This window comes from Saccopteryx leptura, chromosome 13, assembly GCF_036850995.1.
Source record: "Saccopteryx leptura isolate mSacLep1 chromosome 13, mSacLep1_pri_phased_curated, whole genome shotgun sequence".
Classification (NCBI taxonomy): Eukaryota; Metazoa; Chordata; class Mammalia; order Chiroptera; family Emballonuridae; genus Saccopteryx; species Saccopteryx leptura.
The window spans coordinates 9,587,515-9,604,296 of record NC_089515.1 but is presented as its reverse complement, the minus strand read 5'-3'; positions in this window follow the sequence as shown (position 1 = coordinate 9,604,296).

Below are 16,782 nucleotides of genomic sequence, written 5' to 3'. Positions count from 1 at the left end.
GGTACAGAACGAGTCGTTGGGTTCCGACTCACCCGGAGATGCAGATTCCAGATCTGGCTTTGCTCCCTGGAGTCATCAGCCTCTCTGTGTCTCGGTCCACACTCCCCCAAATGACATGACACATGACCTTCCTCACAGAGTGCTTATCAAAATAAAATAAACTACCGAAGATTTTCAACTTGCTGGAATTTGACTGATGGACTTTTCCAAACTAGCATGAGAGCTGGCTGCAGAAGGTTTTCAGCTCCACTTTATACCGGCAGATGGTGCTAGGGGTCACTCCCCTTGGGGACCAGGGACGCAGTGGAACAGCCTTTGGGAACATAAATGTTCTGGAGCTCTTGAAGGAGAATGTACCTCTAAGTGGGGAAGGTTCAAAGCCATTGCCAAGATATAGGCAGCAGCATACTGTACTATCTTTACTGCTGCCCTGGCTGCAGGCACAGTCACGTGTTTGCCAGTGAACTCAACAGTAGGGGGCGCTGTTCGTCCAAGTTTATGCTTGTTGTCATGGATGAATCGTCTCCTTTCCCAGTCGGTGCCTTGGTTTGTAGGATAAAATATCTGGTTACTCTACCCAGGGGGACTCTTACAAAGCCATTCGTTTCAGAGTCAGCATCCGATGGCCTGGTGCCAAAACTGTACTTTGCATTCTTGGCTAATGCCATCCTGTGTCAAGAGGGGGCAAACAGTATGACGACTGTATTTTGACGTGAAACCAGAGGGGTAGTTTATGTAGTGCAGGGCATCTCAGACTCAGCACAGTTGGCACTAGGGTTGGATCATTCTTTGCCGGGTAAGATGCTTAGTAGCATCCCTGGCCTCTACCCACTAGAGGGTTGGGGTTGCCAGTAGCAACCCCACCCCCATTTCTGACAGCCCAAAATATCTCCAGACAGTGTCTAATGTCTTTTGAGAGGTATAATCACCTCTGTTTGAGAACCATGGATGTGATATTTCTTACAGTAGGAGTCAGTGTACAAATATAGATACAGTGCGTGGAATGGCATCTGAAGTCAGGGTTTGGAAGAACATGCTGGTGGTCATGAGCTCCAGATTTAGAGCCAAACGGGCTGAGACATGGACAAAAAGGAGTGGAGGTGCAGGTAGGGAGAGAGGTCAGCAAGGGGCTGGGGACTAAGCAGTGCAGGAAGAGCCCGAGGACAGTCCCTGGTGCTGGGTGACCACTTTACAAACAGGGAAGCTTGATGTTAACTTTGGAGTTACCTTCCTTATTGCTCCTCACTTTATCAGTCAAGTTGATTCTAGTAAATTCTGTGCGAGTGGAGTTTAAGCAGAAAAAAATAAAACAGGAGCCACATTCTAAATTGACAACAGGTGATAAGAATCAGTACACCCTATGCAGGAACCAAGTGACATCAGTGATTTACAGTAATTGTGGGGAAGGCTTTGAACTTGGGGATTCAGGGACCATCTTATCTAGACCACAAGTTATAGCAAAGTTCCACCTCCATCAGAGTCAAATGTCACAGCCACCCTGTCACCCCACAACCCTTTACTGTCACTTGACTCTAATTCCTTTGTTTACATGTAACAGAGAAGTCCCCACCCCCGGTGTGAATGATCTTCTGTGGCTCTCCTCAGTGATGCTCGTGAGGACCAGCCCTTTCCCAGAGCGGGGGCAGAAGCCAGGGAGATGGCGCCCCGGAAGCCTGAGTGAGCAACGCTTCCATCTCAGATCTGTGGGAACCGGAGCGCGGATGTGTGCTTGCCAAGGGCTGGTGGGAGGGGGCAATGGGGAGAGACTATTAACAAATTTTTGGGGGGGGAGGGTGCAATGAAATTTTTCCAAGTTAGACAGTGGTAATGATTGTGCGACCCTGCAAATATTAAAAACAAAACAAAACACTGAAAGTTAAAATAAATAAAGAGGTGCAAGTCCAGTGCAGACCGTGGGGACAGCTGAATGCAGGGCCTCCACAGTGTTAGGGCCCCACCTCTGCCCACTGAAGCTTAGCCTTCCTGCTTCCTCCCCTGGGGACTCCTACAGCTCCAGGCTTGCACCCTCCCAGGTCTGAGTCCAGTCCAAAGAGAAGATTTTTTTTTTAACATTGCACAGAAGTTTTCAGCTTGACTGTGTCCGTGGCCGGTCATGAGCTAGATATTGTGGCGCGGCGGGGCGGGGGGAATTATGCTGATTGGCCTAGGCCTGAGTCACATACCCACGCACCCCAGTCACTCTGGGGGATAAGGGCAAAGGGAGCTGACAACCTTCAATGAACCACAGCAGTGAGGCTGGGGGTGGGCGGGGCTCCCCGAGGATAAAAGAGCAGCTGGAACGTATATAAGCCAGGCAGAAACAACAGAGGTTGAATAACTAGTAGTGTGACCTTGGGTAAATCTCTGTGCCTTAGTTTGCTCACCTGTAAGATGGGAATAATATTCATACTGCAGTCTTCTCTTATCCACAGTTCCATTTTCTGTGGTTTTGGTTACCTGCAGTCAACTGTGGTCAGAAAATATTAAATGGAAATTCCAGAAACTTTAAATTGCATGCCATTCTGAGTAGCATGATGGAATCTCATGCCATCCGGCTCCGTCCTGCCTGGGATGTGAATCATCCCTGTGTCCAGCATATCCAGGCTGTGCACACTCCCTGCCCATTAGTCACTTAGTAGCCATCTTGGTTATCAGATCAACTGTCACAGTATGACAGTGCTTGTGTTCAAATAACCCTTATGTTACTTATTAATGCCCCAAAGTGTAAGTGACGATGGCAATTCCGATATGCTAAAGAGAAGCCAAAAAGTACTTTCTTTAGGCCCTGGCCACTTGGCTCAGTGGTAGAGCGTCAGCCCAGTGTGCGGAAGTCCCAGGTTCAATTTCCGGTCAGGGCACACAGAAGAAGCACCCATCTGCTTCTCCACCTTTCCCCCTCTCCTTTCTCTCTATCTCTCTTTCCCTCCCACAGTCAAGGCTCCATTGGAGCAAAGTTGGCCTGGGCACTGAGGACGGCTCCATAGCCTCTGCCTCAGGCACTAGAATGGCTCCGGGTGCAATGGAGCAATGCCCCAGATGGGCAGAGCATTGCCCCCTAGTGGGCATGCCAGGTGCATCCTGGTCGGGCGCATGCGGGAGTCTGTCTCTCTGCCTCCCTGCTTCTCACTTCAGGGGGAAAAAAAAGGTATGTATGTATAGGAAAGAACAGTGTATATTGGGTTCGGTACCGCAGTTTCAGGCATCCACTGGGGGTTTTGGGACATATCCTAGGTGGATAAAGGGCACTCTCCTGCCCTCTCAGATGACTGCAAGGACTAAATGAGTTAAATGACATAAACCACTTAGAAGCACAATAGAATGTTGACTACTGCTATTATTATTTGCAGCAGCATCTGTTCTTGGGTTTCTAGAATTAGCTTCCTTGGTTATGTACTTCCCCACTAGTCTTTCTTTAACTGTCAGCAGTTCTTGGGCTCTCTAGCAACAGGCAGCTCTCATTTCTCTGCCTGAAATGACTATGAAGCAGTCTGTAGAGGTCTACCTATGCCTGAAATAACAACAATAACTGCCCTAGTCACTGCCATTCAGATTACTAGGATAGAGCTATAATCCTGGCCTGCCTTTCTCCTGAGTCTAAATTCCAGACATTTGTAGGGTTAAAGGGCTCTAAGCACCAGAATCCAGAACCACACACAGAAGGCAATGTTTTCAATCAGGAATCTGAGGGCCCGAACGGTGAGAATGCGCAGTCTGCCAATGTCTGCCGTCTCCCGGAGACTGATACTCTTTCTGAGAAGCGTGGTCATTTGCGATTCTCTTTGATGCCCGAGCCCCATTTCCCCAGTGAGTGCTTATGCCAGAGGAGAAAAAAGGCAGAACTCCAGGTCTATATGTGTCACATTGCATTAGTGCTCATTCCTAGAGACAAACGGCTCCATTAAACACCGGGAAAGCCGTCTAATACCCAGACAACCAGCTGAAAACATATAAATTGAATTTCACACTCATAGCACAAATCCATCTTTATAATACAGTTCCCAAAGGGATTCGAATGCTTTTGTGTGAATAGTCTCTGAGCTATGGTTATAAGCAATGATTGCTTTGGCGGCGGGGGCGATGGGAAACATTATTTTATTAGCTGTGTCAGCTTTGGCACAGGTGAGGGTAGGACAGGAATTAGCAACCCAGTGGACTGTTAAGAGAGGAAATAAATAACTGTAATATAATTCAGAAGACACAGAGATAAGACCCGGCATGAATAATCCACCGCTTTCCTTATGACATGCTTATGGTTGAAAGTCAAATATCTGAAAATCAAAAGAAAAACTAGCCCTACTTATGATTAAGAGAGAAAAATCTATCCAACAACTTCCCAAACTCTGGTGTGTACAGGTGCTGCTGATCTCAGGGCCCAGCCCGTGTGGTGGGCTTGGTTAGAGCCCTCTCAGATAGACTCCCGCGGCTTGGGGCAGAAGGTGGCTTCCAGTCCCTGGAGGGAGCCTGAGTATCTATCCTCTGCCCAGAACTGCTGTCTCTCCTGATGAGGCCGGGAGGACAGGGAGCACATTACTCCCAATTCGTAAATATCCCCATAGATTCATTAGAAATCTATTGCAGGGTCAGCAGAAAGGATGTTTGCACTACATCGGGGCTGAACAGATTCTCAGCCAGCTCCCTCCATCAGGGTCACACACAGGGAGAGGGTTTCTAGCCTGTTGTTGGCCAAAAAAGCACCATCCCTCCCTTACTAGGAGCTCTTAGGGAGTAATGTTATTTCCCTGAGCCTCTGTTGCCCCCTCTGTAAAACAGGGGTGCCTACTCGTAACGTGCTGTGAGGATAAAACGAAATGGCAAACTTGAAGCACAGAGACCCGCACTGGGCTCATGAGAATGGTCCCACCTACAGAATCGGGAGAAAGTAGCTGGAAAACATATATCTAATAAAGGGTTAAATTCCAAAATAGGAAAGGATCTCTTATAACTCAATAACAAAACAAAAAAATCTAATCACCAGATTTCAAAAATAGGCTAAAGACTTGAATAAACATTTCTCTCCCAAGAAGGCAAATGGCCAACACATATATGAAAAGATGTTCAGCATTGCTGATCATTGCAAATCCAAACCACAATGAGATATTGTCTCCCATGTGTTAGGATGGCTATGATATAAAAAAAGAAGACAGCCAATGTTGCTGAGAATGTAGAGAGAAGTTGGAACCCTTGGAAACCCTTACACACTGTTGGTGAGATGGCATGGTTTTTAATATTTTATTAAACCTACTGTTTTGCTACCCTTGAAACTCAGCTTCTGTTGCAACATGCTGTTACCCCAGAGGAAAACTTCCTTGGAAGCATATAATCTGAAGATTACAGGTTCAACAGGCATTCTTTCCACGAGGGTCTGAAAAAAAGAGCATATCAGAGAGCAAGTGGCCACCAGCCCAGCAGGTGGAAAGACAGACTGCCTGGAACCCTTCAGATGTGCTGCTCTCAGTTACTGTGTATAAGTGTGGAGTTCATGACCGTAGACAGAGCTTTCTGAGAAGAGAGGGCACAGCAATAAGTCAGCAATGACTCTGGGCTCTGGAGTTCTGCGTGCTGGCGTGGCCGGGCAGGGTTGCCCTGGTGGCTCAGCCCTCAGATGAAGTTGAGTGCTTTGTGAAGCATCAAAGACTCAACATTTCTCAAAAAATATCAAGAGAAGTCTCGTTTCCCGGGCAACCGCTTTTCTGTTGCTGTCTTCCAGCTGGGTCCCCACCAATGAACCACGAGTGTAAACGAAAGTGCCTCTCAAGGTAAGCAACGGTTGTCTCGCTCCACCTATTGGGACAGCAGTGGAGAAATCAAGAACAGAATGAGGTCTTAAGAAAATCAGTGGCACGACTCAATGCTCAGTGTCCAGACTGTAGCTGAGTAGTGGCAATTCTGGTCACAACAGAGTCCACCACATGGACTGCACAGAATCACGCACCGCCTACACAGGAGCCTGATGCGTTCTGACAGGAGGCAGTGTGTGTCTTCTGCATTTGATGTTATCCTGACAGGGAGTGTGGACCGCTTACCAGCTCCTATCAGAGGACCCCTTCAGACACTGCTTGCAACAGTATTCCATGCTTTTGAAGTGTATATTCTTTTCAGTGTCAAAACAAGTCAGTCTGCGTGCTAGGCTGTAGTAACAGACAACCAACTCAAATTGGATTGACTGGAAAGCCAGTGCTCACATAAGAGGAAGTCTGGTCTTGGGGTGGGCTTTGATTTGGTTGATGTCATCAGGCTTGTGATATAATTGAGACCCAGGCTTTTTCCGTGCCCCTGCTCTGCTGTCCAGGGTCAACGGCATTCTAAAAGTGTTTTTCCTCCAGGTCATAGGGTGGCTTCGAGCAGCAGTCAGAAATATATTCCCCCTTGTTCCCATACAACAGAAGAAAGGGAGGGTGACTTCTGGGAGCCTTGCAGAGCAAGGAAAAATGTTTCCAGAAATGTCCAGTAAAGTATTCTTCATATTTAATCAGCCAGAAACATTTCTCATGAACCAACCCCTGGCAAAGAGGAAGGGACCTCACCTGGACCAGTTAAGCTCATGCCTAGAGCCAACGGTGGTCAAGCCAGCTGCTCCTGAGGTATAACGAGTATTTGGGAAAAGGTAGATAGCTGAGTCAAGTCTGAGCTCTATTAGACCAGGCACAGGGAAATACATGACTAGGCAGACAAATATTTAGCTAATGTCAAACAGCTAAGAGTTTGAATAATCCCCTTTCCTTTCTAGGTTGCAGATGCAACACTAATACTCTTTCTAGTTCAATTCTTCAACTGCCACCTCTGTATCTGCTATAGATGGAACGTTTGTGTTTCCCCAAAATTTACATGTGAAATTCTAACCCCCAACGTGATAGTAGTAGGAGGCAGGGCTTTTGGGAAGTAACAGGGCATGAGGGTGGAGCCCCCATGAATGGGATTAGTGCCCTTCTAAGAAGAGACACAGGAGAGCTTGCCCTCTCTCCTCTCAGCCATGTGAGCACACCGTGAGAGGGCTATACTTCAGGACTTGCTCTCTCTAGAGATGACCTGGCTGCTGCCATTGCTCACCCCACAGTTTGAACTTTCTTCTTGGTGAGATAAGTGTCCCTTGGGGACATGGGTATTAGGAGCCCATCATCCCAGTACAGTCCAGGGTTCTGCCAGTTTAGAGAAATCAAAGCTGGGTATAGTCTCAGGCTGAAACATAAAACTGTGATATTCAACCATTTGTTTCCTATGGTTCACTCCACTATCCAGTAGGATTTGGTGAGCCTTCCCTGCAGGAGTGCACTACTGCATTTTGAGTTCTGAGAGGGAATAGAATTGTTAGCAGGAGTTAGTCTTTATATGTGTAAGCAGAGGAAGGAGCCTGCATGGACCTCCAAAGAACAACAGACCATGGTAGATGGTCATCATGTCTACTGTCTAGCATCCAAACACGCTTTATGTTGGGAATACCAAGCTCATGACCAAGCACAGCCAAGCAGATGATTCGCTCTAGGACTTTGAACCTTGAAAGAGTTAGACATTTGAATCTTTTTTTTTTTGTGGTGGTTGTGGTGGGGTCCACTGGTGGGTCTTAGAGCAGAGAGAGAGGTCCGGCAGTGGTGGGGCAGCAGCAATGACTGTCCAGCTGGGGAGCACTGTAGTCCTGAGCAGATCCCTGGATAAGTTGGGGTAGGCTTCACCCCCCTTTCATTCCTGTTCAAACCTAAGCTCTCCATTCTTCACATTGAGTATAAGTTTCCAAACACTCTTAGAACAAATCCCTTTTCTGGTAAAGTCAACCAGAGTAGGTTTCAATGTTTGAGAGTCATGCATTAATAAGTATACCCTCTTTGGCCAAAGATTTTACAATGGCTTCTAGATAATAGTATTGATCAATTTTTTGACAGTAAAAGAATTCACCTGTAAAATAGTCCAGGCCAGTAGTGGGCAGTATGGTAGAGAAGGGCAGGTGTATTTCTTTGGTTTATTCTTCCTTAATTTGTCTTTTTATATTATTTTTTTTAAATGTATTATAGGATCAATTTATATTTTCCAGAAAAAATATCCATTTCATTTAGCCTTTCAAATTTATAATAAAAAAATATGTATGATACTTTAAAATATATTTCTATTGCTATAACTCCATGTTTCTAATATTTAGAGTTTCTTTCCTTACTTTAAAAAGAAGATTTGCCGGGGGTAATCGTATTGTTGCTTGCAGAGCACTTTGATTTATTAACTGCACTCTTGCTTTCTAGTCTGTTTTTCTTCTGCCTTTATTCTATCCCTTTAGTTGGTGGGAGGAATGTATGTTTCTTTTCTAACATCCCAAACGAAATGCTTGATTTGATCATTTTTTTCTCTCTTTGCCTTTTTTTGTATCAATAAGAACATTTAAGTGAATTAATCCGATTCAGTTCAACAAACACGTGTTGAGGGCAGGCTATGTGACAGCAAAGCTTTAGGTAGAAGGAGGAATAAGACATGAATGTGTGTGGCCCCACGAGCCTTGGAGAGGAAAACAAGCATAGTTAAAGATACTCTTAAAACAATGTGGAAGCCTTGGCCGGGTAGCTCAGTTGGTTAGAGCATCATCCCAATATGCCAAGATTACAGGTGCAACCCCTGGTCTGGGCATATGCAGGAATCAACCAGTGAATGCATAAAGAAGGGGAACAACAAATTGATGTCTCTCTCTCTCTCTCTCTCTGCCTTCCTCTCACTGTCTCCAAAATCAATAAATTTAAAAAAATTAAATATGAATATAATAGTTCTCTATAAATGAAACTAATACTGATTTTTTTCTTATGTACATTTTTGTATTTACAATCTCCCAATGATTTATTTAAATTTACTCGTATTTCATTTATGAGCATACACTATTTATATCATCAGAACACAGAAAATAAACAGTTTTTAAAAAAGAAAAATACGACAGTGTAGACCTGGTGCTATTTAGCCTTGAATCTGGAGTATCTAGAAAGACCTCCCAAAGAAGATACCAGATAAGAAAGACAAAAAAAAATAAAAAAATCCCCTGGCCGGTTGGCTCAGTGGTAGAGCGTCGGCCTGGCATGCAGGAGTCCCGGGTTCGATTCCCGGCCAGGACACACAGGAGAAGCGCCCATCTGCTTCTCCACTCCTCCCCCTCTCCTTCCTCTCTGTCTCTCTCTTCCCCTCCCGCAGCCAAGGCTCCACTGGAGCAAAGATGGCCCGGGCGCTGAGGATGGTTCTGTAGCCTCTGCCTCAGGTGCTAGAATGGCTCTGGTTGCAACAGAGCAACACCCCAGATGGGCAGAGCATCGCCCCCTGGTGGGCAGAGCATCGCCCCCTGGTGGGCGTGCCGGGTGGATCCCGGTCGGGCGCATGCGGGAGTCTGTCTGCCTCCCCGTTTGTAACTTCAGAAAAATACAACAACAAAAAAGTCCAGGTGGGGTGGAGGAAGCAGCATAAACAGAGGCTCAGCAGTGGGAGAACAGCGGGCTTATCACTGCTGGCTCACCTCCAGGAGGCCTGCCTGCTTCGTCGTGGAAGCCCCAGAGGTCAGGGTGCAGGTGGACGCCAGCTGAGCCCCCGCATTAGCCTTCACAGGTGCTCCGTGAGCATGCGTGCCACCGAATGCGGACGGATGAGGTAGGGGTCCGGGGGAGAAGGGCAGGAATCAGGGGAGAGCAGCACTGCCTAGGAAGACAGATTCAATCCGGGAGGCCATTGGGAGCCCCTGTGGTTTTAAAAGCATAAAGGAAATTTTTTTACTGCACTTGACATGCTCTGTTTTAGAAAAATAGGTACTGTTCAGGGACGGACAATTTCCCCTCAGTTTAAACATTGATGTTGTGTTATTATCACTTCCTTAAATCACTAATGTTCGTGTTAAGATACCTACTATCTCCTGTTGTAGATTAATGAGCCCTAATGAAAATTATCCAATACCCATAAAACCCTGACAGGAACATATTATTGTGTAAAGACTGTGCATATGGGCTAAATTGAGCAGAGAAACGATGGATGCCTCAATCATAGACACCATAAACGTCTTCAGTAACAGCAGCTCTGCCTACCCTCTGCCCTGGCTTTCAGCAGTAAGGCAACTTCTCCTTCCTGAGCCCCAGCAAGTGCTCAGCGAGGAAACACAAGATGCAAGACACAAAATAAGAACATTGTAATACCACTGCCATTTTACTGGGTGGCAAGTGATGTTTGGAACTAAAATGCTTTTATTTTTTTTTTGTATTTTTCTGAAGTGAGAAGCAGGGAGGCAGAGAGACAGACTCCCACATGCACCTGACCAGGATCCACCTGGCAAGCCCGCTAGGGGGTGATGCTCTGCCCATCTGGGGCTTTGCTCATTGCATGCAACCAGAGCCATTCTAGCACCTGAGGCAGAGGCCACAGAGCCATCCTCAGCACCCGGGCCAACTTTGCTCCAATGGAGCCTTGGCTGCGGGAGGGGAAGAGAGAGATAGAGAGAAAGAGAGAAAGGAGAGGGGGAAGGGTAGAGAAGCAGATGGGGGCTTCTCCTGTGTGTCCTGGCCGGGAATCAAACCCAAGACTTCCACATGGCGGGCCGATGCTCTACCGCTGAGCCAACCAGCTAGGGCCTAAAATACTTTTTATATTCATTTTTGTATTTGTAATTATATGTACATATATAAATGATATATATTATATATAATCTGAAGAATGAATTTCCATTTGCTGTACTGTTTCTCAATGAAGAGCTTCGTTATTCAGCTCGCCAAGTTGTACAGATGCCCCTTTCTATGGTTATGCAAGAATCCTAGTGGTTTTCCCTTTTAAAATATTTAAAAGTGACTATTTCACTTGAAAGTGAAATGTAAGCCTGATTCCTACAGGGAATTAACTCTTATAACCAGTACATTCTGACACAAGGAAGATTAATGACCGTTCTCCTTCTCGACTTTCTATGGCAATCCTTCATGCAAATGAGACAGATGTGAGGAACTTGGCACACAGCAGAGTCAGGTATGACTTCCTTGATTAATTTGGCTGGAAACCCCTTGGCATTAACTTCACCCTCAAAAAAGCATTCTTTAGAGATAGGAGCCAAATTCCCAGTAATCAGCTTGTTTGAAGAGGACCGACTACCACCTAGATCTGTTCTTTTTTGTTGTTTGGTTGTTGTTTTTTTATTTAGAAAATGTAACCGAGATCTGTTTTGAGTTGGGTGTGTGGGTGTAGTGGCTGCCTCTGGCCACCTGGAGCAGCCTCCCAGGTGTGGGACTGAACAGCTTGCAATGGACCAGGAAAGGCAAGGGGAGGCTGGGAAGCCCAGGCTGCCTGCAGGGTCCACGTAGGTAGTGAGTGTAGATTTTGAGAGACAGCTTCTGCTGCACCCGAGGCCACCATAGGAGAGCCCCTGGTGGGAACAGGAGTAGAGCAGTGAGGGAGCAGGACGAGAGGGAAGGAGGGATGACGCTTCCTAAGCCTGGTGCCTGGCTCAGCTTTGGATTTGGGGTTACCTGGGGACTTCAGAAAGGGCTCCTTTTCTTCAGCTTCTGCAGCTGACACCTGGCCTTGAGTCAGATGCGCTATTGCTAATTCAGATCATTGTGCTGTCCAATGGTAGACTAGCAGGCAAGCAATGAAAGGCACGCTTTCATTGTATGAAAGCGGCATCCAGTGGGCAGTGCATTTTATTCCATTAAAAATGTTCAATTTCTGTATTTAAAAAAAATTCACAAAATAAAGGGGAGAATAAATTAGGAAAATATTTGCATATGCTTACGACTGATTATTGAGAGGGAGAGAGGAGAGTAAAAATAGTTCTGTGTTGTGACCTCAATTTATAAAAAATAAGAGAGATGCATTTTTAAAAGGAAGACAGTCTTGCCTGACCAGGCAGTGGCGCAGTGGATAGAACGTCAGACTGGGATGCGGAGGACTCAGGTTCAAGACCCCGAGGTTGCCAGCTTGAGCACGGGCTCATCTGGCTTGAGCAAAAAGCTCACCAGCTTGGACCCAAGGTCGCTGGCTCAAGCAAGGTGTTACTCAGTCTGCTGAAGGCCCGCGGTCAATGCACATACAAGAAAGCAATCAATGAACAACTAAAGTGTCACAACGAAAAACTAATGATTGATGCTTCTCATCTCTCTGCCTTCCTGTCTGTCTGTCCCTATCTATCCCTCTCTCTGACTCTCTCTCTCTCTGTCACTTGAAAAAAAAAAAAAGAAAGACAGTCTTTGAAAAGAAGCCAGTCTTACCAGTCATTTTTTTTTATTCATTTTTTTTAGAGAGGAGAGAGAGAGGGGGAGAGAGAGAGACAGAGAGGGAGAGAGAGGAGAGAGAGACAGAGAGAAAGAAGGGGGAGGAGCTGGAAGCATCAACTCCCATATGTGCCTTGACCAGGCAAGCCCAGGGTTTCGCACCGGCGACCTCAGCATTTCCAGGTCGACAATTTATCCACTGCGCCACCACAGGTCAGACCAGTCATTATATAATTACATTTTGTTGTATTTATGATTTTGTGAAACTTCCATATTTTCTGCAATAAGCATTTATTTATTTTGTAATTTAACTCTCACTCCTGTGTAGCGATAACTTAATAGAATTAAAGCCAACTGTAAGCACAAAGAAATTTACTGTAGCTTTATCTTTGTTATTTTAAAAAACTGAGGAACTTAAATATCAGGCAATAGTGGAACAGCTAAATAAGTTATTGTACATCCTCTCTACCAAATATTGTGAAATCACTCAAATGATAATTATGATGACTATATAAATATTATAAATGATTGTGATAGAATGTTCAAAGAAGAAATGAACAAGATATATGGATATTATCAACTATGTAAAACATCTTCATTTGATAAGAACTGGGAGAAATGTGTAAATATAAAAATAATTAGCCTGACCAGGCAGTGGTGCAGTGGTTAGAGTGTTGGCCTGAGACGCAGAAGGTCCAGGTTTGAAACTCCAAGGTCGCTGGCTTGAGCACAGGCTCACCAGCTTGAGCAGTTGCCAACTTGACTGTGGATCATAGACATGACCCTATGGTGACTAGCTTAAGCCCAAGGTCATTGGCTTAAGCAAGAGGTCACTGGTTCAGTGGAGACCCCTGCCCCTGTCAAAAGCAATCAATGAACAACTAAGGTGCTACAATTATGAGTTGATGGTTCTCATCTCTCTCCCTTCCTGTTTGTCTGTCTGCCTGCCTGCCTGCCACTGTCTCTTTCTCACACACACACACTAAAAGAAAAACAATTACATTAGCAAATGAAGAGTATGGATATATATATTTTAAATCTTTTATTGTTTTTCATATTTTAAAAAAGTAAAATGAGATGGCCTGACAAGCACTCTTTGCACAGGTCAGGGCCCAGTGCTCCCTGCTCTGTCTCATGCTGGTGCCTGGGCCTCTGCATTCAATCTGTCCACACTCAAGCCTTGTCACAAGGCAGCTCTGAATTACACGTCAGTGATCTTGAAATATGTCTTAAATTGCCAGTCAGTCATCTACCCTGGGTAGAAACACAAGTATGACACTCAGAGATTCAAAGTAACAGATGCAAGTTGGCCCACTAGAGAGCAATGCTCTATCCATCTAGGGCTTTGCTCCGTTGCAGTCGGAGCCACTCTAGTGCCTGAGGTGGAGGCCATGGAGCCATCCTCAGCACCCCAGCCTACTTTGCTCCAATGGAGCCTTGTATGCGAGAAGGGAAGAGACAGATAGCAAGAAAGGAGAGAGAAGAGAGGGAAGGGTGGAGAAGTAGATGGGCGCTTCTCCTGAGTGCCCTGGATGGGAATTGAACCCAGGAATTCCACATGCCAGATTGATGCTCTACCACTGAGCCAACCAGCTAGGGCCTAGAACGTTTCTTTTTGAAGTGATGAAATATTCTAAAATTGTGGTGATGGTTGCAAAGCTCTGTGAATATGCTAAAACCAACCAAATTATGTACTTAAATTAAATGTGTTGGTTATATGGTCTCTAAATTATATCTAATAAAGATATGCAGTTTTTGTAAATCCCATGTTTCCCAGGCAACTGGTCTGCGGTGTTGATTCTGACATGGAGGGCAGTGTGTTGTTGTCAATAGTTTTGTCATCTATAGCAGCAATTTTCAACCGGTGTGCTGCAAGAATGTTTAAAACATGCAATACCTGACTATTTAATCTGGGGCACTGACTTCTTTTCCCTTAGAGTGTCAAATAAAAAAATGACAACAGCCAACACAACAATAGCCATCTGGTGAATGAATCATAATTATACCTATTTTTTTTGTCAGATGGGCAAAAAATATACTTTTTGATCTATCACAGAATTTTAGTAATTAGTTATGTGTGCCATGATATGAAAAAGGTTGAAAATTGCTGATCTATAGGACTCTTGTTATAATGGAACCTTATGACTTTGAGTCAATTACATGAGATGATGTCCATAAAGGGTTCATTGCAGCACTTGGCCTTGACGAGGGCTTATTGTAAGTTACCAACTTCATCAACTACATTCTCAGCATCTCCATCCATGCTCAAACCTACTTACTGGTGCTCTCTCTGGTGTAACCTGAAAAAGCTTACTGATGAAGTATGGTAATTTATTTATTAATATATTATTTCTGTCTTCATCCTTTTCCTCCACTTTCCCCCACCCAAGCAGAATAGGAATCAGAAATATCCCCATTATACTCTTCCCTCCACCAATTTTAAAAGAGAAAAAAAGTTGTCCTAGTTTAAGGATGCAAATGGCATAGCATTGGAAGGATACTCTGAGCCCATTGGGCATGGGGTGAAATGGTAGTTTTTTAGATGTTGGAGCATTTGGTTCTTTCCAATCAAAGAGAGTCATTGTCCAGTGTGTTCAATATTCTGTATTCCACATGGTCCACAACAGATGCTTCAGAGAAGACCATACAATCCATCCACATACTTAATTCATATTCCTGTACCATGGGAGACATACTGCTGTCCCAATCCCAACTAGTCATCCATCCTTGCCTTGAATATGAAACATCCATGTCCTCCTGGTAGCTTACAGATCTAAACTAAGTGACCCCTCTTCTTCCAGGAGGGTCACCTTCTGCCCTTCTGCTTCCGGGAGCCCCTGCACTGACTCCTCATTGTGCCTGGTGGACTTTATGCTTATGGCCATTTAAAACTCCTACACCATAAATCATTTAATCATTTATTGAGGACCAGAAAGAGTGGTAGATATTAGGGACAAAGGAAGTTTGGTTTTATTATTATTATTATTATTATTCTGACAGAGGTTCTAAGCCTCCTACAGTATTTATTCTCCTATATTAAAGTTGCCTAAAAATGTGTTGGTCTCCCCTGCTAGGCAGGCATATCTTCAAATAACAATAATGCAAATATTGAAATAGCACAGAACAGCACAGAAGAGTGATTTCTTAAAGGTTATACTACATGACACTTCCACTTACATCTGACTGGTCAGAATTTAGTCTCATGGTCTGATCTAGTTGTGAGGGAAGCTGGGATATGGATTTATTTAACAGAGTGACAATGTGCCCTGATACAATTGTGGTTATGTTCCGATGAAAGAAGGGGAGAATGAATTTTGGGAGCCAATCAGCAATCTTTGTCACAAGAGGCATCAAAGAACTTTACTAAGGGTGTGATGAGTTTAGATCTATGGTTATGAGCAGCTCTGGTGGCCCCCAAAGCATCGTAGGGAAGGATATGGTGCAGGGAAGGTCGGACAGCAAGGGCAAGAAAGCAGCCACACTGTAGTTGCCAGAGAACAACAAAGAGCCAAAACACGTCCATTGGATGTCACAACTAAGTGGGTATTGCAGGTGACCTTTGAGAAAGCTCTTTTATAAGTGATAAAGTGGACACTGTAAGGTCGGTGGATAATGGGGAAAGGTCAGCCCCGGGAACTTTGGCTAGGACCGCCCACAACCAAGCGAGCCAAAAGAAACTTCCCAGGAGCCCTTTGGAAAAAAGCAACCGTCTGCCAGCCAGTGAGATTTCACCACGTCATATTAGCTCGACCACCCTAGGGACCCTTTAAATATCTCCCACGGGTCACCACTTGCGACTTCCTTGGCCTCCATCTTTCCTCGGGGTCAGGGAACCTCCTCAGACGGGATGTGCACTCTGTACTCAATAAAGCCTTTTACTATTCCACACTTCGTGGCTCTGGCCCCTTCCTTCCTTCTCGGCGGGGAAAAATACCTTACAGACACAAAGATCTGGGATGACAAAATTACCAGTATTTTGTCCCTTTTGTTGATCAAGGAACTAAATGTGTTAGAGAAAAATAGACATCTGCAAAAATCAGTTGGAAAGTGCTGTAGCAAAGGGTAGGAATCGCAGAGAACAGGGGAGGTTGAGTCTGACTAGAGGAGAGCCTCAGAGGAGAAACTGCAAATTGTAAATGACAACAGGCAGACAAACCGGCACATGGCCTCAGGAAAAACATTATTATTATTTTTCCCCAAGTAGTTCCAATACCAGACATGGAGTGTTCTCCACTGCAGGGAAAACAGCTGTGGTTATGCTTGCTTGCCTGTTTCCCGGCTGCAAGCACTTTGCAAGATTAGTGCGGGAGCACGTGGCAGAAAGCCACCTGTGTGTAGCCTATACAAGGCTACCAGATAGGTTGCTTTTAATGCTGCTGCATGCTGCTGCCAGGGTCGATTTTCCCGTTTGCTTGGCCACCACACGGAGAAGCGGGTCTCCAAGAATCCAATAAACTGCAATGGCCCAACGCCCTTTTGTTCCGCGGTTCTTCTGTGGTGTGCCGCAGTCCCAACACGAACCTGCCTGGCCTCCACCACCCGCATTACAACCATACTTGGAAATCTTCCTATTAGAGCCGTGAATCTC